Below are 13,559 nucleotides of genomic sequence, written 5' to 3' on the forward strand. Positions count from 1 at the left end.
GTTGACTTTTTTGATACTCTTTAGTTTGACACTCTTGATGTTTAAGAAATTCCTTTCTGTTCTCATTGTACTCAGAGCATCGTTTGTTTTACTTAAGATTTAAACTGGAGTTATGCCTCGATATTAGAACAATTGCTTGGTGTGCACAAGGCTGTGGACTGATCCCTACCCCTGACAATGCAAAATGTAACAGAATAGTGAACAACAAAAACTACACCCAAAACCTTAAGGGAAAAGTTCCCTAGAGTGGCTCATGCTTGTTATTCTAGTACTTGAGGGGCTAGTACCTTGGTTGATTGCCATGAGTTTGCAGTCAGGCCAGGCTACATAGTGCAACCCTATCTCAGAAAACAAATGAATCAACATAAATAAATAGAAAATGGGAAAACTGAAACTAGACTCTACCTTCCTTGAAACCAGGAAACAACTCTTACATCACAGAAAGTACCATTTATAAAGTGAGGTGACTTAATGAGATTAGCTAGCACCAGTGAAGCATTCATTATATGCCATAGACTACCCTGAGTGCTTTATGGATGTTGCCCCAGCAAAAGAAGTCCATTGTAGAAACTGAGCCAGAGACATTTGAGTGCTCATTATATTGCCGGTTTTGTTTGTAAACAATTAATTGAACAGTACACTTATGATTTGTTCATTTCATTGTTATTTATCAAGAGTTTTTTAAATATCGCTGGGTGGTGGTGGCTCACGCCTTTAATCCCAGCACTCGGGAGGCAGAGCCAGACGGATCTCTGTGAGTTCAAGGCCAGCCTGGGCTACCAAGTGAGTTTCAGGAAAGGTGCAAAGCTACACAGAGAAACCCTGTCTCGAAAAACCAAAAAAAAAAAAAAAAGTTTTTTAAATAGACTAAAAAACAGGTAAGTGAAAATTGAAGAAGGGCTCATAAGGGTCCGTCTTTCTCTGAGTAGCCATTGGCAGTTAATAGTTGCTGGGAGAGAGATTTTTCAGTGGTGTAGCCATTTGTAAACTGCTCATGCTCCTATGAATAATCCATCACCCATGCCCTTGTAAACAAGCCTAATTAAACTCATTAGGTCTGGATCATACAAAAGGAGGCCGGGCATAGTGGCACACACCTTTTTTTTTTTCCTGGTTTTTCAAGACAAGGTTTCTCTGTCTTGCTTTATCCCCCACAATGCTGGGATTAAAGGCATGTACCACCAACATCCAGCTATGGCACACACCTTTAATCCCACCATTTGGGAGGCAGAGGCAGGCAGATGTCTCTGAATTTGAGGCTAGCCTGGTCTACATTGTGAGTTCCAGGACAGCCAGAGCTACACAGAGAAACCCAAAACCAAACCAACCAAACAAAAAAGACATGAAAGTCAAACAGGGAATGGTTGCTTGGAAAGAGGAAGGGGATCAGTAGGAATTGGGAAAGAAGAGAAGAGAAGGGAGTGAGTACACTCAAAGCACATTATATATTCATGTATGAAAATACCATAGTGGAATCTATTAATATTTTGTATCAGTTACCTTTCATTCTTGTGCTAAAACACCAGGAATAAAAGTGCCTTATGAAAAAAGATTTTGCTTTTGGCTTATGGTTGCAGAAGGAGGAGAGTCCATCATGCAGGCGGCTGGAGCGAGAAGCTGGATGGTCATACTTTCAAGTGCAAACACAAAGCAGAGAAAAGGAACTGGAAGTGGGGTGAGACTATAAACTCTCAAAGTCCATCCCCAGTGACATATTTCCTCCAGGAAGGCTGTATCTCTTGAAGGCTCCACAACTCCTTCAAACAGCACCCTCAACAGGGAATGAAGTGCTCAAATAAAAACCTGAGCCTGTGGGGGACACTTCTCATTCAAACCACCAGAGATACAATTGATTCATGCTGATTCAAATCAGAGAAGACTGAATATGGTGAGGACAGAAGTGGAGACCAATAGGGGTAACAGAGAATGCTGCACTGAAAAGAGACCCAAACCTGCCCTGGCATCACATTCCTCTAACCCCAGCAATGTGGGAGACTGAGGCAGGAGGAACTGAGATGCTGTCAGGAAAGAAGGAAGGAAGGAAGGAAGGAAGGAAGGAAGGAAGGAAGGAAGGAAGGAAGGAAGGAAAAAGAAGGAAAAGATGACTGTCTGGGGTTTCCAGAATATAAACAGCCAGGCTTATGATGTCCCAGGTATAAAAATGAAACTATCCTTCTTTGGGCTGAGGATATGGCTCACTTGGTAGACGGTTTGCCTAGCAGGCACAATGTCCTGGGTTTGATCCCAATACAACATAAACTTGACCATGTGGCATATGCCTGCAATCCCAACACTTGGGAGATAGAGGAGAACTAGAAGTTCAAGGCCATCATTGTTTATACAGTGAGTTTGAGGCTTATCTGGGCTACACAAGACCTTGTCTCAAAAATAATTAGTATGGGGTTAGAGCGGTAGCTCAGAGATTAAAAGCACTTGCTACACAACCATGAAGACTAGAGTTCAAATCTGAGCACTCATGTAACAGCTCAGACATCCCATGCGTACCTGTAACTCCAACTCCAAGAGGAGGAAGAGACAGTGCACCCTACATGCACATATGCATTTATACAAATACATACATACATACACACACAAATATAAAAAGCTAGACATGATGGTCCATGCCTCTAACTACAGAACTCAGAAGGCAAACAGATCTCTGTGAGTTTGAGGCCAACCTGGGCTACACAATGAGACCCAATCTAATTGGTGAGTTCTGGGTCAGACAGACCGTTTCAAAAACAAGGTAGCCCATGACTGAGGAACTAACTACACCTCAGGGATGTCAGAGAAGGAACTCAAGGCAGGAACCTGGAAGTAGGAACTGAAGCAGAAGCCAGAGAGGAGTGCTGCTTACTGGCTTGCTCCTCTATGGCTTGCTTAGCTTCTTTTTAAATACAACCAGAACCACCTGACCAAGGATGGCACTGCTTCTCGTTCCCCCACCCGACCCCCTATGGGCTGGGCCAACCAACACCAATCACTAATCAAGAAAATGCTCCACATACTTTGCTACAGGCATATGAGGTTCCTCTTTCCAGATAACTCTAGCTTGTGCCATGTTGACAGAAAACTAGATAGCACAGAGACTCCTGGCTTATATATGCACACACATGTATACCCACATACACACACATGAACATGTACTCACACATCAACACAACCAATAACTATCCTTCTCTGGATTACTGGACTATTTTAGAAAAATAACTACTGATAACTAAATATAAAGGCATATTGCCCATTCTCATGTTGCAATAGTAGCACAGTTGTTACGGGAATCTAAGACCACTCTGTAAGGAAACACATTCATGGTACTGTAAATCTAGTCAAGAACCCATGGTTAGGAAAATCACAGGTCCCAGAGGAGAACCTATTCTTAGTCTGAAAAATGGACATAGTTCCAAACTTTCTCTAAATTCATGTCTCTACCCATAGATTAATCCCCCTCCCAGACTTCAGTAGAGAAATTTCTCTGTACAACAAAGACCAATCTCTCTTCCTAGCAGGCCGGACATCCAGTCAACTTTTTAGGGCCTTATGCTAAATATAAATGAATCACCAAGGATTTGAAACAGTTCAAGGACAGTTCCAATGTGAAGCTAGAGGCTAAAGCAGCTAAACAGAAAAGGAGGGTGTGGAGAAAACAGATAGAATGCAGCAGCAAAACCTGTAAAGACAGTCACTATCCTTCTAATCCAATTAGCATACTCAGAGAAGTAAGAGAAAACGCTGTGTTCATAAAGTGTGAGGCACTTTCGTAAAGACACAACACTGTGAAATTTCAGAATAATAGAACTAAGTAACAGACCTTAACACAATTCTAAAGGGGGAAAGGAGTAAAAGCTTTCACACAAAAGATCAGGAATAAGATCGACATTGAACTTATAAAAAAAAAAATCAGGCTGGGCTTTGGTGGTGCACATCTTTAATCCCAGCACTCGGGAGGCAGAGGCAGGTGGATCTCTGTGAGTTCGAGGCCAGCCTGGTCTACAAAGTGAGTTCCAGGACAGCAAAGATGGTTACACAGAGAAACTCTGTCTCAACGCTCCCCCGCAAAAAAAATCAGTAAAGATGAAAGACGATGGATACATGCCTTAAAATTCGTAGTGACTGTAATTTCCAACACAGAATTCTACATTCAGCCAATTTATCAATTGTTAGGGTAGAATAAATACATTTTCTCTAACACTCCTCAGGAAGCAGAATAAATACATTTTCTCTAACATTCCTTCTCAGGAAGAAACCAGAGGACATACTCCACTAAACTTAGAGACTAAAGCAAGAAAGAGGAAGATATATGATATCCAGGAAGCAGAAAATCTGACTCAGTATATTCAAACAGAAGGACAGTGCTCTAGGGGAAAAGGACAGTAACAGATTATTTGTTTAACTGTGCAAAAAGTGATAGTGAGCTGGGCATGGTGGTGCACACCTTTAGTTCCAGCACTCCAGAGGCTACATAGTAAGTTCCAGGCCAGCCTGGGCTACAGGATGAGACTTTGTTTCAATGATAGAAGAAGGGGGGTGTTAGCAGCCCAGAAATATCAATAACATTGATAAAAGAGAAGGAAGAAACCTACAAGAGCCAGGTATGCTGGCACATGCCTTCAATCTCAGCACTTGGGAGGTAGAGGCAGGTGGTTCTGTGTGAGTTCAAGGCCAGCCTGCTCTACGTATATGGTTCTAGGACAGCCAGAGTTGAATAGTGAAATCCTGCTTAAAAATAAATACATAAGTAAGTAAGTAAGTAAATAAATAAATAAATAAAAACCTTCAAGAAGAAATTGCTTGAGCCAATCCAGAGAACATAAAATCTCAGAATGAATAAGCACAAAGAGCAAGGGATGTCCACAGATAATGAAATAATGTTGTTCACTCAGCCCATAATGGGACATCTATACTGTCCTCCATGGCTCAGGGAATGTCTCAGGAAGGAAAAACAACTTAAGAACCAGAAAGGAAAGGCTAGGAAACTGTGGCTCTCTGTCTTCTGCCCAGGACATGGCCACCACACTCGAACTCCCAGCAAATGTGATTATCTGATTAAGACCTGCCTAATTTCTTTTTTTTTTCATTTTTCTTTATTAAGAAATTTTCTACTCACTCCACATACCACCCACAGATCCCCCCTCCTCCCTCCTCCCACCCCCCACCTCTCTCTCCCAAGCCACCCCACATCCCCACATCTGTCAAATCAAGGTCTCCCATGGGGAGTCAGCAGAGCCGGGCACACTGAGCCTAGGCAGAAGACCTTGCTAATTTCTAAAATAATAATAATAATAATAATAATAATAATAATAATAATAAATTGGGGGGAAAAAGACCTGCCTAAGATTGGGCCTGTCAGTGTTCCTTCCTAGGGGTGGGGAGCTTACAAAGCCCCATCCCTTTCTAAGGATTTATAGACAGTTAACAGTTGCCTGGGGGAGGAACTCACTAGGCCCAGCTCTCCCTGCTGCTCTATAGGCAATTAAAGGTTGCTGGAGAATGGGGAGACGTTTTCTTCAGTGGTATAGCCACTGGAGAGTGGATCATATTCCTGTACAGAACTCCTTACCCATGCTCTTGGTCTCATAAGTAACCTTCCTTAAGCTCCTTGAGTCACCAAACAAAACAAAAACCAAACTTGGAAGTAGAGGGACTAGCTGAGAAGAGGAAGGGGTTCAGGGGTTTGGCAGGAGTGGAAGGAGGACAAGAAAGGGTAGTGGAGGATGAATATGCTCAAAATACATAATGTACCCAAATGAAAATATCATAATGAGATCTATTATTATGCATAATTTATCATGTAAGCCAAACATTAAAAACAGAATTGCGTTCAGAAAGGAAAGGCCAGTTGGTGACTCTGTAAGCACCTGACCTGTCCTTCAACCCTCAAGTTATTCTAAAGTTAAAGAAAGGGAAGTGCTTGCTTCCCAGTGTTGCTAGTATGAGTGTGACAAAAACAAGGGCTGAGTAGACAACTCAATTGGTAATGTGGTTGCCCTCACAAGCATAACGTCTTGAGTGTGATCCTCAAAACTGACATAAAAATGCCTAGTGTGGTGATGCATGGGCCCATGATCCCAGTGCGGGAAGAGGAGACACGAGGATCCTGGGGCCCTCTGGCCAGCCAGTCCAGCCAAATTGCTGAGCTTCAGTCCAAGAAAAGAACCTGTCTCAAAAAACGTGGACAACATTTTTGAGGCTGACATCTGAGGTTGTCCTCTGCTCTCCAGACACATGCATACATGTGTACATGCCCTCCCCATACAAACATGTGAGTGCATGCATTAAAAAACAAAACAAAACAGAACCATGGCCAGGAATGGTAGTGCCTGCCTTTGATTCTAGAGCTCCAGAGTCAGAGGCAGACTGACCTCTGTGAGTTCAGATTGGGAGTTTCAGGCTGGCCAGAGCTGCATAGTGAGACATTTTTTGAAAATGCTAAAAACATAGAACCTGTAGGATGCGGGGTCTAGCTGGAGTAAGTAGGCCACTGGGAATGTTATTTGTAGCAATTTTGTTCCTGGCTCCTTTCCTGTCATGTTATCTCTGCTTCCGGATGGTTCTTGTGACATGAACAACCCCCACTATCTGCTACTGTCACCGTGAACTAACAGAGCTGCTTCCCCATTCCTTGTCTATAATGCAATGAAAGCTTCTGCAACTGTGAGTCAGAATAAAACAATCCCTCCCTTTACAAACAACAGCAGCAGCAGGGCTAGCACTCGGGAGGCAGAGGCAGGTGGATCTCTGTGAGTTCGAGGCCAGCCTGGTCTACAGAGCGAGTTCTAGGACAGTCAAGGCTGCACAGAGAAACTCTGTCTCAAAAAACCAAAACAACAACAACAAAAAGACAGACAAACAAACAACAACAAAGGATTTGTTAATATAGAAAGGAGACCATGAAGAGGACCAGAAATGTAAGCTCAGATATCTTCGAGAGCTTGAGACCCAGCGACCCCTATCCCAGGGGCTTTCACTTTCACCATGCCTGAGATGATCTAAAAGAAGCTACAGGAAGAAGTGGAGAAACGCCAACAGCTGCCAGAAGATTTGAGGAGACCCTTGTCCGAGAGGACAAAGCTTGAGCCAAAGCTATCAGAAAAGAATATTGTGAGGGAGGATGAGGGAGGAACTGGCCTTGCTAGATGGATCCAACGTGGTCTTTAAACTTCTGGATTCTGTATTTGTCAAAGAGGAGCCAAGGGGAGACTCCAGCCACTGTGGGGAAGAGGCTAGAGTATATCACAGCAGAAATCGAGCACTATTAATTCCAGCCTTGTGACACTGAGCAACAGTCTGAGCAACAAAGGGAATTGCCTTGCACAGCTGCAGCAGGAGTTTACTCGGGTCCAGGCAGTAAAGGCAGGGGCTCCTGGGAAGGTCTGACCCCATGATAGGGGAAGGAGAGGGAATGATGCAGTTTCAGGGTCTATACTATAATAGCCAATAAAATGTAAACAAAAGGGGGGGACAAAACAAAAGAGTTATCAATATAATCTGGACCTACAGAAAGTGTAGGAAAAAACAAAGCAATTTTGATCAGAAGAGAGACACATCAAAGTCCTCTACTGCTTGTATAAAAGAAATGAAGGAAAGGCCCACCCAAGCTTTCTCTCTTCTCCACTCATTCAGTTTAAAGTGAAGCCTAACAGGTCAGTAAATGAGTTGACTAGAGTAGTATAGGTTGAATTTAGATGGATTTGACAGTTTTACTGAGTCTGCTGAGATATTGTATAGAACTTGCTTTTGTCCAATGTGTTTTCATAAAGAGACAGGGGTTATGGTTCCAGTGAGGGGTCTCTGCAAACACTACAGCCATCAGAGTATCCAGCAGAGTGTTCCATCCGTGTAAGGCAAGAAGGAAGTCCAGTTCAACACAACTCAGCGGCCAGTGTTGGTTCAAACTTTGAGAGTCCAGCAGGGTACTCATATGCTCACAGTGCAGGTGAAAATTTAAACTTCCCAAAGATCAACTAGAAACATGAACAAATGGCATGGAGGGAGGTGATGTGTTCCTGCAATCCTAGCACTTGAAAGGTGGAGGCCGGAGGAACAGGAGTCTAAAGCCAGTCTCAACTATATAGTAAGTTTGAAGCCAGCCTGGGCTACACGAAACCCTATCTCAAAAAAAAAAAAAAAAAAAAAAAAAAAAAGCTTTGAGAGTCTGATACTGAGTAGTTTATTTCACACAAATTTAAGCACAGCACAATTTGGAAAAAAAGTTTCCTGGTGATAATTAACTTAGTCCCATGTGTACAACAAAGCTTAAGACATGGTTATATCAAAACTCTTGAAAATACAAGTGACATCTTCTATAAAGATATGTTCTATAAATTAAAGAGGGAAGTAGGCTCAAGGTAAACAATGTTCATAAGGGTCTGGGGGAGGGAAGTATTATAGAGTGAGTGAGATAAATGTAAGAGTCTGGGGGAACCCATGTGTCCTGGCCATACAGATAGCACAGAGGTCACCAGGCTATTAACCACCTCTATCCCCAGCCTTCTGAGCAGAAAACAGGTTATACATCTCTCTCTTTGAAGAGACAGCCCTGTGTGTTTAACATTCCTGGTTTCCCTAGTGATTATCTGTGAGCACAAGGACCTCTGTGTCTCCTCCAAGATGGTTCATTCCTATAAAACTCAGCACTTGGGAGGGTGAGACAGGAGGACAGTGACTTTAAAGCCAGCCTGGGCTACATAGGGAGACTCTGTCTCTTTTCTTGTGATAACCTGCAGTACCTTGGCCTTCACCAGATGCATCCTATTGTCCTTGGACCTCCAGGACTGTAGGCCAAAATAAGCCTCTTTTCTTTAAAACTCATCAGTTTGTGGCATTATTTTAGCTACAAACAAATGGATTTCCACTTACCAACAATAACAAACCAGTAATGATAAATAAATGAGAAATGAACTCCTAGTATGTATAAACTACCATGCCTCAGATATTTGGTTATAATAGCACAAATTGACAATATTAAACTCGTGGACATTCTGTGGTCCTCAGATCACACCTTGAGAGCCACTGATGTGTGTGTATGTGTCTATATACATACACATATGCCATACACATATATATCATATATATGTATGTGTGTATATATCAACAAGAGAAAAGAGAGAGTATATGGGTATAGATGCTGGTTTAAGTGGGTAGGTGGAAGGATAGGAATTTGTGGACAACAGTGGAAAATGGAAATAGCTAGACAAGCAGGAAAGTCAATTGTCTAAACTAGAGTGTCTATCACATAGCCACTAGCCACATGTGACTATTAAGCTTGAAATGTGGATAATATAACTAAGGAATGAATTTAAAAGAGCCACTTAATTATTTGAAAGTAAATATAAGTAGCTGTATGTACTCGTGGCTGCTGTTTGGGGTGGCACAAATTATAGAACATTTCCATCACTCCAAAATTTTATATTGGATAGCACTAGTCTTGTGATATATAATATGATTGCCAGGAAGCATTAAGAGACCACTTAAGATTCACATTCATGAATTTAAAATGAAGCTAGTCAGCATGGTTCTGGTTTTCTCTAGCCACTTTCAGCCACCTGGACCTAGGCAAAACGGGCAGGTGGCATAGATTGGGTGTGCCTTAGTCCATTTTCTGTTGCCATAACTGAATACCATAAACTGTGTACTTTATAAATAAAGGAGGTTTATTTAGCCCATGCTTTAGGGAGTCTAAGAGCAGGATGCAGACATCTGGTGAAAGACTTCCTGATGGGTGATGACGTGGCAGAGAACGTTACATCATGAGACACAGCAACCTTCCTAACTTGGGTCTTTCTTTTCTTCTTTTGGAAAACCGCTAATACATCACGAGGGACTAATCCTAAAGACCTCATCCGATCCTTAATATCTTCTAAATGTCTCATGCCCAAATACCATTAACATATGTGACAGTGGGGAATGTTGTCTAAGTTTCAGTAAGGAGGCCAGGCGGTGGAGGCGCCCGCCTTTAATCCCAGCACTCGGAAGGCAGAGCCAGGCGGATCTCTGTGAGTTCGAGGCCAGCCTGGGCTACAGAGTGAGTTCCAGGAAAGGCGCAAAGTTACACAGAGAAACCCTGTCTTGAAAAACAAAAAAAAGTTTCAGTAAGGAACAGGGCAAAAATCTATTCCCCTACCCCCACCTCCTGTGGGAGAAAAAAACAACCATAATTTGAAAGCTGCAGAGAAAGCATTGATTTCAGGAAGGATCCAGGTGTCTTTAAGAATAAGACGAAGGGAGCACAGGGAAAGGGAACTGAGAATATAGGTTTTGTTCATAATGGATATAGTGGAAATATTTCAGTAGTTAGGAAAACATGGGAGAGGGGGCCAGAGTGGAGGATGTACAGAGCCAAATGAAAATGAATGTGGATTAGATGTTGGGTAGCTATGGAGTCTGGCGCTTCTTCTGGTGACTAACTTAAATGGCGACAGCTGTTCTTTTTCTTTTTTTTACTTAGTGTACCCGATGATGGGTTTCCTTATGACATTTTGTATATGTATAACATGGCACTCATACTCATTCCACATTACCCTCACCTGTTCGCCTTCCCCTCTCCCGCTGACTCTCTCTCCACAAATAGCCCCTTTTCCTCTTTCATATGCCGATCTAATGAGAATGGTCCCTGATGGACTCAAGGTAGACAGTGACTATGAGACTATTGGGAGTAGAGAGTGTCTGGAACAACACTCTGACTTCCGTTGTTAAGGCAGAAAATGGGTGGTGAAGCTTGATAGTTGTTCTGCTCTGAGACCATAATTGGAGTGCATGGATCTCCTCTTGGTTGATTTTAATAGAAGGGAGAACCTCAGGGAGGTGTGGGGATTTTTATTCTTTGAGAATTTCACGCATGTATACGATGTATTAGGATTATATTTACCTCCCATTCTCCCCTCCAACTTCCCCCAAACCCTGATGATGCTCCAGTTGATGTAGTTGAGGACTTCTAAAGTAATATGGGTGTCAGAGCATAGGGTTCTGATCCCAGAATTTGAAAAGGCCTGTTTAGGAAAGCAGGAGTGCTGGAGTTTTGTGACTTCATTGCACCTACCAGACTGCTTGTAGGGGCTTGAATATGCTGACATAGGGAACTGGGTATGGCTGGCGGTGCAGCACAGTTGGTAGAGTGCTCAAGCAGCTTGAAGACATCCTTACCGCCATTTTACTGTATTTATTTCCCTCCTCCTCCCCCTTCATTAAAGCCCCCCTCCTGTTTTTCCATTCCCCCTTCAAATCACTTGTACCCTGCTATTCCCTTCTCTATTACCACCACCGCCTACATGGTCCCTTTCACTTTCCTGTTTCCTGCAGGTTTTTTTTTTTTTTTAATGTGTACAGGTTGTATCCCACATCTTGAAGATTAGGAGCTAGGAACCTGAGATGAGAGAAAATGTGTGATGTTTGATGTTTGTTTTTCTAGGTCTGGGTTTCCTCACTCAATGATCTTTTCTAGTTTCTTTATTTACCTGAAAGTTTCCTGATTTCATTCTTTTCTGAGTTGTGGAACCCAGTCCCAATTAATTATATCTACAACACAGCTCCTATACCTAAGGCTCAGGGATCACTGAGGAAGAGGGGAGGAAAGATCGTAAGAGCCAGAGGATCAGGGAATTTGCTGTGAGATTGTGTCTACCAGAATTATCAGAAGTTACACCCATGAAGTCTTACCAAAAAGGCTGCTTAAACATGACCAGAACAAGGACGATATCAACAGACATGCCAATGTGAATGGGGTAAACCATGGGAGGCCTCAACCTTGCACAAAGAACTATAGGCAACTGAGGACTGCTGAGAGCAGGAGAGAGTCTTCCCAAAGGCGGAGTGCACTAATTAGTTATCCAATACCAAATGGCCAGTCCTGAAAACATATGCGTACAAGGAAAGTTATACAGACTGAGCAGTTTGTATATTATATAAATTAAAGCAAAAGAAGGGAGTACATGGGAGAGTTTAGAGGGAGGAAATATAAGGGGGAAATTATGTAATTATATTATAATCTCAAAAAATTAAAAAAGAAAAAAACATGTATGGCATGATCTCATTTATGTTTTTCTGTTTGTTTCTCTTTCTTTTTGGGACAGGGTCTCATTATATAAGCTAGGCAGGCCTCAAATTTACAATCCTCCTGGTTCAGCCTTCTGACTGATAGGCATGCTTTACAAGGCTCAGAGTCATTTTGTTTTTCAAAAACACACCAGGCTAGGGATATAGCTCAGTGGTTCAAGTGCTTGCCTTGTAAGCATGAAGTCCTGGGTTCAATTCCCAGGCCAGCCAAAACCAAATAACTACAAAAGCATATGTAGTATATATATTGAAATATCTATCCATCCGTCCACCCATCCATCCATCCAATTATAGAAATTGAGCTACATTCCTTAACCTCCATTCCTTCTGTTTCTTTACCCACAAAGTGAAAATGCTAATTATCACTTAAAGAGAGGTCCTACTGATGGAGGCAGATGCAGAGATCCACGGCCAGACACCAGGCTGAGCTCCAGGAATCCAATCGATGAGAGAGAGGAGGGATTCTGCACGTGGGAGACATCGAGATCATGATGGGAAGACGTGCAGAGATGATTGGCCACACTAGTGGAAGCCCATGAACTGTAAACTAGTGGCTGTGGAGCCCCCATGGGACTAGACTAGGTCCTCTGGATACGGAAGACGGTTGTTTTGCTCGAACTGTTTGGAGGGCACCCAGGCAGGGGGATCAGGATCTGTCCCTGGTGCATGGGCAGGCTTTTGGGAATCTGGTGCCTTGTGCAGCCTTGGTGCAGTGGGAAGGGGCTTGGACCTGCCTAGGCTCAGTGTGCCAGGCTCTGCTGACTCCCCATGGGAGACCTTGATTTTTGGGGATGTGGGGTGGCTTGGGAGAGAGGGCTGGGGGGTGGGAGGAGGGAGGAGGTGGGAACTGTGGGTGGTATGTAGAGTGAGTAGAAAATTTCTTAATAAAGGAAAATGAAAAAAGGAAAAAAAAAGAGAGAGGTCCTAGTGAGTTGTATAAAGCTATTGAGAGGACCCATCCCTGACTGGTGTCTGCAAGAGGGCTAGCTATCGTTTCTACAGTAGGAACAGGTGCCTGTGAGTATATGTACCTTTCTAGTTTAATAGTAGGAATGAATTTCCATCTAGAACTTCCCATCTTATTTTCAGGGGATTAGTTATTTGGGACAGTTGAGGAGGTGAAGTTTTGAAGAGTAAGAATAAGTGTAGGGGAAGTACCATTAGGACGGAGAGAATTGTGGGAGTATGGTGTGTGGGAGTGTATGTATGTGGGCACACACCGCCATGGTGTATGAGTGGGGGGCAGGGGACAACTTGTAGGAGTCAGTTCTTTTACCATGTGAGGTCCTGGGATCAAACTCACTCAGGTCATCAGGCTTGGCCACAGGCACCTTCCAGGAATCCACAGGGACATTAGAGGCTGTGCTGGCTAGTTTTATGTCAACTTGACACAAGTTAGAGTTAGCTGAAAAGGGGGAACCTCAATTGAGAAAATGCCTTCATAAATTCCGGCTGTAGGAGATTTTCGCCCCCCCTCCGGTTTTTTGAGACAGGGTTTCTCTGTGTAG

At 43.0% G+C, this 13,559-nt stretch overlaps 1 pseudogene; it reads left to right on the forward strand.

The window, feature by feature from the left end:
* Positions 1–6,975: 6,975 nt before the first annotated feature.
* Positions 6,976–7,377, forward strand: LOC128117586 (prefoldin subunit 6-like; annotated as a pseudogene).
* Positions 7,378–13,559: the final 6,182 nt, after the last annotated feature.

Source organism: Peromyscus californicus, unplaced genomic scaffold (assembly GCF_007827085.1).
Source record: "Peromyscus californicus insignis strain IS unplaced genomic scaffold, ASM782708v3 Scaffold_10__1_contigs__length_136768540, whole genome shotgun sequence".
NCBI lineage: Eukaryota > Metazoa > Chordata > Mammalia > Rodentia > Cricetidae > Peromyscus > Peromyscus californicus.